At 39.9% G+C, this 12,033-nt stretch overlaps 1 long non-coding RNA gene across 1 annotated transcript; it reads right to left on the minus strand.

Annotated features, from left to right (window-relative positions):
* Positions 1 to 413: 413 nt before the first annotated feature.
* Positions 414 to 2,414, minus strand: LOC124253235. Its single transcript, XR_006892144.1, has 3 exons — positions 2,201 to 2,414; positions 1,533 to 1,631; positions 414 to 887 (listed from the first exon to the last, which is right to left on the minus strand). It is a non-coding gene; the product is annotated as an uncharacterized LOC124253235 (long non-coding RNA).
* Positions 2,415 to 12,033: the final 9,619 nt, after the last annotated feature.

The raw sequence follows: 12,033 nt of genomic DNA on the forward strand, positions 1-12,033 counted from the left end.
GCTGCTGAACCGGTTCAAGCATGACTTTTATAAAGGTGATCTCATGTAGCCGTTTGAATAGACTTGATTATATCAACCATAGCATGACAAAAACCTTTGGATTAAACTGTGTTATACTGAACTTTCGAATAGAGCATAATGTCTGACGCTGTCTAATCTAAACGTGGGCTCATATGATAGAATACTGAGCTTGTTTTATTTTTATTTTACAGAACACTGAAAACATCTTTTGTTACATTAAATTTTGTTCTGGTCTATGTAGCCATCATTGATTCTGCAACAGTTGGCAAAAGGAATTGCGACTGCTATGTGACTTTTTAAATGATATATTGAAGTCTGGAGTGAAAAACGAACCTGTAACCCTATCACCCGTGCCATAAAAATAAAGAAAAATATATATTTAATTTCAAATACACGATGTCTATGATCAGCAGCAGTTTGTTCTGAGTGCTTATTTGTTTTGTTGTTGTATGTAGTCAGTTATTTGCTACGATATTTTCATTCACTAAAATATTGTGAACTCAGACATATAATTTCATTTACTCCTTAATTTAGATGAAATGTTGCATTACAAACCGCCCAGTTCTCCTGGCAATAGAATCAAATACAGAATGCATGTCCCTAACAATCAGGTAGTTACGATTATTGCGATGAACATACTCAGACATATTTCGCAAATTATCAGGCATGATGTCACGTGACACATGTGAGGTCACTTCCTGTCCCACCATGTCAAGTAGACGATGGACCTGACATTTGGTTTCCCGATACTTGGTTTCCAGTTGGCGCAGCTCGTCAATATAGTCAACATATTCCGTGAGAATCTGTTCCAGGAATACACCAACTTGCGCCAGTCTCTGGACATCCCACAACAGCAACTGTTTCATCTGTGAACAAAGAACACGTGATGAGGTATAAATGGTTGGAATAGTGTGCCGTGAAAACCAGTTGAAATATGTCAACCTCTCCTTGTGAACCGCCGATACATTATGTCCCCTCTACAACAGACCAGTGAAAGTACCGCATTGTCATTTATATTGGTAGTGTAAAATAAGTATCCCAAACACTGTATGACAAAAGTGATGTCATCAATTCCTACTTTATGTCTCCAGCTATGAGTGTCTATATTTCACTGAGCAACAATCGAGACTGTTATTTCTGCCCATTTCAAAGTCCGCCCGCATGGGCAGCAAGTGGTTATTTTGTATTTCATACGACATTTCAAAACTTTCAAAATAATTCATATATGGTTTGCCCGTTGTTCCAAAATGCTTTATCCATCCTCGTCCACGAATCTTCAGTGAACAATGTCAGTTCTCTGGTGTGAACTGCGTCATATGTTCCACTGTATGCTTGGATGAAGCCATTACTTCCATAGTATACATGTGTCTTTGGCGGATGACACTGGCTGGGCAATACGAACATCTGCCTTCACCACCAGCTGGTAGTAACTCATAAACACATGCCAAGTAACTCTTATCGTGGGAATTGTACAATAATACATGGTAATTATCTTGGAATGGTTTACTTACATTTCTCTCAACCCTGTCTGATGTCTGAGTGTCGGGGAAGCCAGTCAAGGACGGGTAGTTGTTGAGTACATTGGCAGTAGATGGAAGGATGATGCGTGTCTGAAACAGGAATAAAGCTGATGGCGGAGTGCTGTTATTTTGTGACCATACAAACACGGATTAGGGATTTCACAGTTCAGTCTAATTCTTTAACGAACACAGCATTCCTGTGATGGATGGTGGGAACTGTGCTTGAAGCCACGTATAGTAATAGTGCAGCAGAGACATCGACAACACGGGGGATCATGTGCCGTAACGATTTGTGAAGACAAACTTGGTATATTTGGCACTGACTCGTGTACTTGAATACACCATCGCTCCGTCACGAAAAGAATACTATTAAGACAAGGAACATCTTAAAGACAACTTCTTCATTGCTTTATATCGACGGATCAGGTCTACCTCAGGGCTAGAGGCTACCCTCATTAGGAAATCATAAAGTTGTTTCCCAAATATAATTGTTGATTATAACTCCTTGTTCTTTCAACTTCTGGATGTCTATCGACATGACTTTATGAACTTTACGAATGCCAAATACATATTAAAGATTCCTTTGCGTTACAGATCTAAGCATTTAACAAGACATAGAAAACTACTGAATAATGTAGACACTCTAATGAAATGCTTACAATTCTGTTCCTGAGTTCACCGCAAAGACTCGCTGCAGACTCCGTCTTCAGTTTCAAGAGTAGAAGTTCCGATCTCAAGTGATGAGAGCGTCTGGGTCGATGTATTGGGCGATGTAATGGCCGATCTGTTATTTCGGTAGTTCCTGCGCAGGGTCGAACCCATATTCCTTCTTGACCCAAGAGTTGTCCAGATGCTATCGCTGCTACCAGTTGACTGACGAGCACTACATATAGAGAAAGGAAATTTCACCAACAGAAGACCAACAAAGGAAAACGTTAATGGCAGACGTGCACTAATAAAGAAAGTAGGCGTCATTGACAGATAAGCACAGTGTTCATAAAATGAAGACGTCACTGACAGAAGCGAGCGACACCTTTACATAAGGAAGACGTCATTGACAGACGAATACTCATCCTACCAAGGGAAGATGACAGAAGAGCATTATTTGTGTAAAAGGAAGACCTCATCACAATTACTTACAAATGGTAAGTCCAAGAAAAAGTAAACATTTAGCATTTACTTTATGTGGATTTACATAGACATCAGTACACACTGATCGGTAGTTAAAGAAAGTATACAAATATGTTCGATGGAGACTCAACATGAAACAAACAAGATATTGTTATTATATTATGGTGTATTTGTAACACGGGCGATATTACATGCATCAATATTATATGAGTATCTCACATGGGAGTCCCGACTTCACAGTACCTATGTGAAGTGCAAAGTATCAAGCGTATGGTCACTTGAATGTACTAGTAAGTATTTGCAGACAGGGTTAGCACAAGCTAGCAGTACACATACCTACTATAACACGTGCCATGGCCATAATATGTTCCTGTGTATCAACTTTGACAAGCGACAGAGTATTGCAGCTATTGAAGGTGGCAGATGTATGTGCCAACACGAACATCTACCTCGTTATATATACCCTTCTCAGCTAATTCCTTATTATCAAATCTCGTTGGGAATGCCCATTTCTCGGACATTTTGAATCTTTGTAAAAGTACAAGAACCCCAATCTGGGAACGTGTTTGGGGACTGACACATGCACAGGTTAATCACGACATTGATGCTGACGAGTACGTCGCTCATAGGTTAGTTGGTGGGCATTTTCAATATTTCCATCCTCTTTTGGGATCGTCCCACTGACAATGAAAACTGTCATACATGACTGCTTCCAATCCAACATTTTCGCTACACTTTCCATGGTTCTGCCTGGATGATTGCAGCTACGTGTAATACGGAGACCTATCACTTGGTATATAACCCAAGGTTTCCTGTAACTTGTGGGTAAAGATCGATAGTCGATCACTATTACACCGTGGAGATATCTGAATACACGCTCGCTTATGGATCATGATTACAGTGTGTAGATATTTGCCTCAATGAACCATTGAAAACAAAACTGATGTGGGACTTTGACTTTCCTCAACGAAAGTATAATTCATGCAGACCGTGACCCACCATCTGGGTGGGGTGGGCCTATGAATGTACAGGCATACAAAATTGTTCTCACGTTTCACAAAGAACTAAACGCGTTTGATGTCCTTCAATATGCGCTATTAAAATATACAGTGATTCCTCCTTCCATCCTCAGGAAGGTTACCATGAAGCTCACCCTGAGCTAAGTTCCACAGTTACCGGAACGTAGGAGTGGAATCAGAAAGAATGACGAAAGTCAAGGTTCTTCTATTAGCCTTTGTTCAAGTGGTCTAACGCCACTGGTTCTGTGAATGTATGTTTGTGGCTCCCAATGGATCGTTGCCCCTGTTGTGAAACATTCACAGGTTTTCCTGGTCCTATTTTGATTTAGCTGAGCGATTTAGTTGTGACAGAAAACAACAATCACTAAACGACATAGTTACACTAGAATGTCCTGAAGCGGGTGCTCCACAGTTGGCTACAGCAGGTGAACCTCACAGAAACCAGAAAGGTTCGCCCTATTTCACATACTGCTCTTATGGGGTATACCGTAGAGGTATATGTCAAAACCTGTATCACTTTGGGCATTCCGCATTCATCAAGCAGACACGTGATGTAACTGAAATATTGTTCCACTGTGTTTATCCAAACTTTTCTCATTCACAATTATTCAGTTTCAAGCCATTTTTTAGCGTTAGTAAACAGCGTTCTGCATCACCACTGTCATATAGACACCTGACAGTCGTACAGCGAACTCTGGCAGAGATTTCTCTTGTATACAGAAAGGTTTGTGTAGTTTTTGTATACACAATAGTCCCTTGGTAACGGAAGGAAACACACTAAGGATCTAGTGACCTTTTTGAATCAACATAGAAGCCACTCCAACTAAAGTGTCAAGTAAAGAATACCCGTTTAGATATTGTTCGACAAAAAGATGTTTTGCTCTTAAGATTCATGGTGTGCATGATATTCTGAACGAATAGGTCTCTTACACAGGAGTTTTATTATATCTTATTGAATGAATGAATGAGTAATATTTCAAAACTGGAATAAAGAACATTTCTTATGTCTCAGGCAGATACGATATATTGTAAATGATGATGTTGTTGTTAATGGCGTCAGGCTGTCATGCGTTGTGCAAGTCGTAGCTACTGATTGCCAGCGACAAGGAAGTGGAACTCGTGGATGCGTGACAGCACACTCCACCTTGCACAATCGACATACCAACTGATCAAACAAACTATTTTGTACGTTTACTCACTTCACAGAAAGGCCGCATCCGTGCACAGAACAGAACAAGGCTGCTGTTGTTGTACGGAGAAATCCTGTTTGAACAGCGGGCAATGGTTAGGGGCCAAGCCCCGGGGTGGTGGTATATTCCCAGGGGAGTGGGGGATGTACCTGTGGCCCATTGTTGTGGGAGGTGTCCTGTCACATTAGCATCGTGGTTAAAATAATGTAACATCTACAGACGCACCGTATGCGGATACGTGGTGGATACCTGCCATTGATATTACTAATGACACAACGGGTGCTTCTTTATGGCCAGGCAAGAACACTGAGACAAGTGTCCACTGTTTGCATTTTCTGGAAATGTTTCCGTTCCAAGGAATATATCGATGTTTTGTCGAAACAATATCGTTCCCAGGAAATATTCTTTCATGACCCAAATATTAAATCTTTGTTATGACATTGCGTGTTTCCTAGGGATGCCAGTCTTACGGATCATCAAGGAAGTAGGTGTGTAAATGAGCAGAAAAAAAATGAATTTATTAAATCTTCCAGAAGAACCTTATGACAGTATGATAAATTTTTATCTTTAGTGGGATTTCAAATATAAGCTTACAACACACATGTGATACAAATACAGCCTACTTGCACGGCACTGCAATTGGACAAATAGATCGGTCGCGTGACATGAACGTTTACCTTCCTGTGGCAACAGATAGGAATTCCCTGCACTAAAACGAAACAGAATCACTCTGATGTGACATATGTTTATTTGCAGAAGTTGAAAGGTTTTTGACTGCACATAGTGATCGACTACAACAAACACAGGGTTACAAGCACCAAGGTTTGATGGTGCGGAATGTACTTCACCATCCGATCACACTAGCCAATACAGTAGTAATGAATTAGGTGATCAACATACATAATGATTGTTTTCAATCTACAACTGGGACAAGTGTAGATTGCACTCCTAAATTGGGATTCAGCCCAACCAAAGTACTAGAATTTGTACTTTACTAAATATAAGTGCAATCCCAAATATAACCTATGTTAAGACGGGTACATATGGACCGGAAGTGCGGTCTTGCGATTTGGGCATACGTTCAGATTATAAGATGTTCAAAACAACTTTGTACAAAACAACTTTAGCACTAAGTTGATCGTAAGTCCCATACCCCAACATATACTTAAGACAGACTTAGCGCTAAGGTTGTTTTGTACAACGGCACCCAGGTATAGTTTCCATGAAGTTCCTGAGCTGTGGCTGTGACCAATCAGGCAGGGACAGTACAACCAGGGAGCAACTGACCCCCGTTTCAGCTGCTGCTGATCGCTGTATTTTATTGAAATGGAGTTTAATATGCTCAAGGGTAATGGCATTTGCCTTTTAGTAGCGTGAACGTAGCACACAGACATAATCAGGGCCCGACAAAGGTGTGGTTGCTTTTGTAATAAGAGACAAATCTGACACCAAATTCATCGAGAAATCTCAGCCAGACAAAGACTATATGGTTTAGACCTTATCTGTGTGGATGTGGAAAGAGTTCTGTCGCCTGCATTTCTTATTTGAAAGCAGCAATCCCTTCTGCAATTGCCGGAATATCTGTTATGGTTTCTCGCAGGATGAGATAGTTCCTACTGTGGACTACATCCTCAAGAGACCCGTGATCATTTGGCATGATATCACGTGACACAAATGTCTGCACGTGCTGGTTGAGGCTTTTCCAACATATCGACTTACTTCAAGTCCGCTTAGGAGTGCAGTCATGCATATCGAGACTAGCTTGTTCCAGGAAAACCGCTATTTGTAACAATCTATCTGTTTTGAATAGAATGTCCTTAATCTACATAAAAACACACATTGTCTTCGGCTTGCTGGTTTGTGTATGCGATTGTACGTATAATCAGTGACAGGTTGCACTCTAAAACCGCCAGCCAGACTCTCTCTCTTGAACACGCCTGGAGGAGCAACTAGAACATTTCAAACATTTGTAGCTTTCGATGTTTCGTTGTTCAAGAGTTTTCTTTTCCATTTGTATTTTTATCATCCTATAGGGCACATTTCAAAATTCCACTGAAGGAAAATATGAATAAACAGATTGATAAACCATATTTATAAGAATACGGTATTTCGGGGTTATCGGTGTGTTATATGCCGATGTGGAGGGGAGTGAAGTAGATACAGCGGGACATTGTATAAAGTGACTCCTTTCATCAGAGAGACACTTTCATTCATGCAACAGCCCCATTCATTCAGTTAGTCAGTTAGTCATACCGTGCCGGCTCAGGATGTTTCCGTGGTATGTAGTAGGCTGTGTCAGAGCCGTGTCATCAGGTGGCAAGTATCTCAGGTAAAACGTTCAACGGCTATTTTAGTTTTCTGTCTCATGCGGCTGTCTCATCAACAGTTATATTGGTGTAGTTACCCCATCTGGGAAGTTTAATAGCTCCATTAACTTTATGAAGTTCCCACACAAGGATGTAAACGCCAGGCCACGAAAGCACGGTGCGCCTTTTGGCCTTGAAAAGATATTCAAGAAATGAATAGTAACAACTAAGTGTAAATTCCCACCACATTTGTTACTCTGCAAGGGAAGTCTGGACATATTTCTCATCATTAATGTTGCGACGCGTTACAGTTGACAGGCACCTTTTGGGTTGTTCCATAAATGTGTTGGTAATATTGACAATGTAATTCTAATGTAAACGATTCAGTGGCGATTTTGTGGGCAATGTTTGTAATGCTATTATCATGTAATTGATTAATGGTTAATATTTCTAATGTAAGTCTGAGGTAAGTGATAAATGTGCAGACATCACATATAATGTAATTATACGTGGTGAATGCTATATATGTAGCCATATATGTTATGTAATTATACGTGGTGAATGATATATGTGTAGCCATAAATTATACGTGGTGAATGCTATATATGTAGCCATATATGTTATGTAATTATACGTGGTGAATGCTATATATGTAGCCATATATGTTATGTAATTATACTTGGTGAATGATATATGTGTACCCATAAATGTTATCTAATTATACGTGGTGAATGATATTTGTGTACCCATAAATGTTACGTAATTATACGTGGTGAATGATATATGTGTAGCCATAGATGTTATGTAATTATACGTGGTGAATGATATATGTGTAGCCATAGATGTTATGTAATTATACGTGGTGAATGATATATGTGTAGCCATAGATGTTATGTAATTATACGTGGTGAATGATATATGTGTAGCCATAGATGTTATGTATTTATACGTGGTGAATGATATACGTATACCCATAGATGTTATCTAATCATACGTGGTGAATGATATATGTGTAGCCATAGATGTTATGTAATTATACGTGGTGAATGATATAAGTGTAGCCATAGATGCTATGTAATTATACGTGGTGAATGATATATGTGTAGCCATAGATGTTATGTAATCATACGTGGTGATTGATATATGTGTAGCCATAGATGTTATGTAATGATTGTCAGGCAGTGATTGTAAATACGTAATAATAGTTACTTCGTGGAAACTATATGTGTTCAATTTGGATGATCAAACCGATCTCTTCTGTATAACTCCCAAACCTCTCTTATGACCTGGTGTCGTTTTGGCAAGGATTGAAGTTTAAAAATTATTTTCATTCTTGAGTCGGAATTTCTTCTCTGGGAAGATAAAAACAAAGAAATCTAACCAAAATGTTTACCTTAATCCCCGGGTATGTGAAATATTTGAGTTTGGTCAATACAGGTCAACTACCCAAACACCGTCAGGATAGAAATAACGGAGGCCAGTGAGACCTTCGTATCTAGATCTAGGCATTAACATGCAGAGTGACAAGGCACACCGTTTCTACCAAGAGTTCAAAGTACGTCAAGGTCCAGCAACCCATTATTGTTGTAAGAGGCGACTAACGGGATCGGGTGGTCAGGGGCTGACTTGATTGACACATGTCATCGGTTCCCAATTCCGTAGATCGATGCTCGTGCTGTTGATCACTGGATTGTGTGGTCCAGACTCGATTATTTTCGGACCGCCGCTATATAGCTGGACTATTGCTGAGTGAGGGGGTTACGCTGTTGTTGTTGTTGTTATTTGCTTTATTTAACGTCGCACGCACAACTAAGGTATTTCGTTCGGCGACGGGGTAGTACACTTATTAAGAAATTTTGAAAGAGTGGTTTTACTACCAACAAGCAATAACCCTCCCCTTCCAAAAAACAAAACAAAACAACAACGAACAAAAAACACACCAAAACAATACAAACAACTGAGTATTAAGGGACATTTGAATGGAGAGCGGAATTAAAAAGGTAAAACATATGAAATAGGTAAAGAGTATTAAAAATTTGGACTTTAATATAGATGTAGTGTAATAAATGGTTATTGTTATTGTTTTTTGTATAGTTATTAACCAATGTTTAAAAACATATTTATCAGGTGAATAAAGATAAACATATACTCTCCGCAAAAAGAAACGCATCATGAAAATAGCAATTTCATGTAGCAATGAATTAAAACGTGATTCATTTTACAAAAGGTTTTGCTCTGTTTATGAGTCCTATGGTGTTTATGTTTTGAAACATCACAACAAAACGCACCATCCGTAAAATACCTTTATTTAACAGCATGATTTTCAATTTCTACGTGTAGTGTCATAGAATACACAAGTCACATGCAATGCACGTGAAAGTTGGGGATCAGATAGTCTCAATGATGGGTATAAAAGGTTGATCGCTGTCTGTCGATTATTCACTGTATTTGGAATATTGTTGACGAACGCAAAATGCCACGTCTAAGTGAAGCCAACCGTCATATCGCCATTGGTTTGCTTGAAGCTGGCCAGTTTCAACGTGCAGTTGCCCGACGCATGAATGTTCACCAAAGCACCATTTCACGGCAGAATGCGGTAGCAGATGCCCCTCGTTCGATGCCGAGGCGATGCCGTGCAGTTCTGGATGCCCACGGTGGTCACACGACGTATTGACTTCAGCGCCACCACACGTCTCCATGTGACACTCAAACTGACTTTCCTCGAGTTTGTGCCAAAGACGGATAAGTCTGCATTCCCAGTGTGAAATTTCGCTATATTTCATTGACTCATAAAGCCTACAAGACGTTTCAAAATAAACATAAAAATACAGTTAAAATTCCTATATGCGTTTCTTTTTTGGGAGAGTATATATAAAAACAGCAACTATATAGCAGGGGACTTCAATGCCCACAATGACTTTTGGGAAGAGGATACCACCACCTGTAAAAAGGGCACTATAATAGTAAAATGGATAGAAAACAATCATTATTCCCCACATCATAACACTGTACCGGCCGAATCTGTCCACCTGGGGAACGCAAGCGTCGGCGAAATGTTCACGTCGACATCTGTACACCCGCATTCTTCCATTGCGTCCTTCCAATAGAAATCGTGATTCATCACTGAACCAGATTCTACGCCAATTCGGTAGGTTCCAGGCCTGAACGTTGGTGCACCATTGAACTCGATGTCGACGATGTTGTTGTCGAAGCACAGGGCCAAAATAAGGTCTTCTGGCACGTAAACCAGTCTTTCTCAACCAGTTCCTGACGGTCTGTGCAGAAAACCTCCTCAATCCGGGTATTTGTCGAGCGGTACTGGTCGCCGTAGCTGTCCGATGACGCAGGTGATGTACCCGGTCTGTAGCGATCCTGCGCCGCAGTGGTCGCTCAAGGTCGCCCACTACGAGGGGGCATCTGCTACCGCATTCTGCTAGCGATATCTCTCCCAGAGCCTTGAAATGGTGCTTTGGTGAACATTCATGCGTCGGGCAACTGCACGTTGAAACTGGCCAGCTTCAAGCAAACCAATGGCGATATGACGGTTGGCTTCACTTAGACGTGGCATTTTGCGTTTGTCAACAATATTCCAAATACAGTGAATAATCGACAGACAGCGATCAACCTTTTATACCCATCATTGAGACTATCTGATCCCCAACTTTCACGTGCATTTCATGTGACTTGTGTATTCTGTGACACTACACGCCGAAATTGAAAATCATGCTGTTAAATAAAGGTATTTTACGGATGGTGCGTTTTGTTGTGATGTTTCATAGTTTGATTATTTGCTATATTTATTTTTATAGTTATGTTTTCTATTTCTTTTCAGTTGATATCGATTTGTTGGTAATCGATGCCTTGTTTAATTGAAGTGATGAGGCCGCCCTTTCGGGGTCCTTTGATATTTGTGGTTTTATCTTTTCTGATGATATTGTAGTGTGGAAAATATATAGATTTTCTTGTTGATATTCTGGCTTCTTGTAGAAGAATTATATCAGGTGAAATTATGTTTTTGTGTTAGCAGAGCTTTGAATTCATTTTTGACGGGCATTTGGCAGTTTAGCAGTTCCACTGTAATACACTTACAGACATGATAAAATATATAAATAAAAACATGAATGGAACACAAAAATTTAAAGTGATGATGTGAATGTATTTGATATACCATATTAGCGTCTTCGGGGGTAATAGCCTGGTCTTTTAGCTCCTTGAAGGTTGGAGTGTGAGACAGTGATAGTTACTGACTTCTTAAACTGTTTGAGTGTTTTGGTATATAATCTGTTTTTTTGCTCGCTGACTTGGTTGACAAGTCATCTTATCCAAATTGCGTAGGTCGATGCTCATGATGTTGATCACTGGATTGTGTGGTCCAGACTCGATTATTTTCAGACCGCTGCTATATAGCTGGAATATTGCTGCGTGTGTGGGTTACGCTTATAAATTACTTGTTTTTAAGTATTTAATTCCAAACGCTGTTGGCATTTACTCAACATGCATACGGCTTACATTTCCACACACTGCTGGCATTTACTCAACATGCATACCGCTTACATATCCACATAGTGCTATCATTTAACCAATCAAATTTCACAATTCAGTACCAAGCCATGTGTTCGACTGCTGGGAGAGGCAGTATCTTAAGATGAACCTTTCCCGGACAACCGTTCGTTTATGTTACAGCTGATTGTACTAAGTGGGTGACGAAGTATAGTGTTAATCGTTGTTAGCATTATTCATGCAACCCTATGGAGAACCAGATATGTTCTTCATACCCATGAGGGGAATCGAAACCGGACATTCGATATAATATGTGAACCCTTTATAAGACTCGGGTATCACTTGA

This window comes from Haliotis rubra, unplaced genomic scaffold (genome assembly GCF_003918875.1).
Source record: "Haliotis rubra isolate DU_JTF1 unplaced genomic scaffold, ASM391887v1 Scf114, whole genome shotgun sequence".
Classification (NCBI taxonomy): Eukaryota; Metazoa; Mollusca; class Gastropoda; order Lepetellida; family Haliotidae; genus Haliotis; species Haliotis rubra.